Genomic DNA, 355 nt, shown 5'->3' with positions numbered 1-355 from the left:
TTTCCTGCTGAGAACCATGGCCTCAGATTTAGAGGTGCTGATCCTCATCCCAGCAACTCCACACTTGGCTGCAAACCAATCCAGAGAGTGCTGAAGGTCACAGGCCGATGATGCCATCAGGACCACATCATCCGAAAAAAACAGCAATGAGATCCCCTGCCCACCGAACTGCAACCCCTCCCCATTCCGACTACGCCTTGATATCCTGTCCATAAATACTACAACCAGGATTGGTGACAAAGCGCAGCCCTGGCGGAGGCCAACCCTCACCTAAAACAAGTCTGACTCACTGCCGAGAACCCAGACGAAGCTCTCGCTTTGGTCATACAGAGATTGGATGGCCCTGAGAAGGGAC

This window comes from Etheostoma spectabile, chromosome 22 (genome assembly GCF_008692095.1).
Source record: "Etheostoma spectabile isolate EspeVRDwgs_2016 chromosome 22, UIUC_Espe_1.0, whole genome shotgun sequence".
NCBI classification, from domain to species: domain Eukaryota; kingdom Metazoa; phylum Chordata; class Actinopteri; order Perciformes; family Percidae; genus Etheostoma; species Etheostoma spectabile.
Note: the sequence above shows the minus strand (reverse complement) of the source record.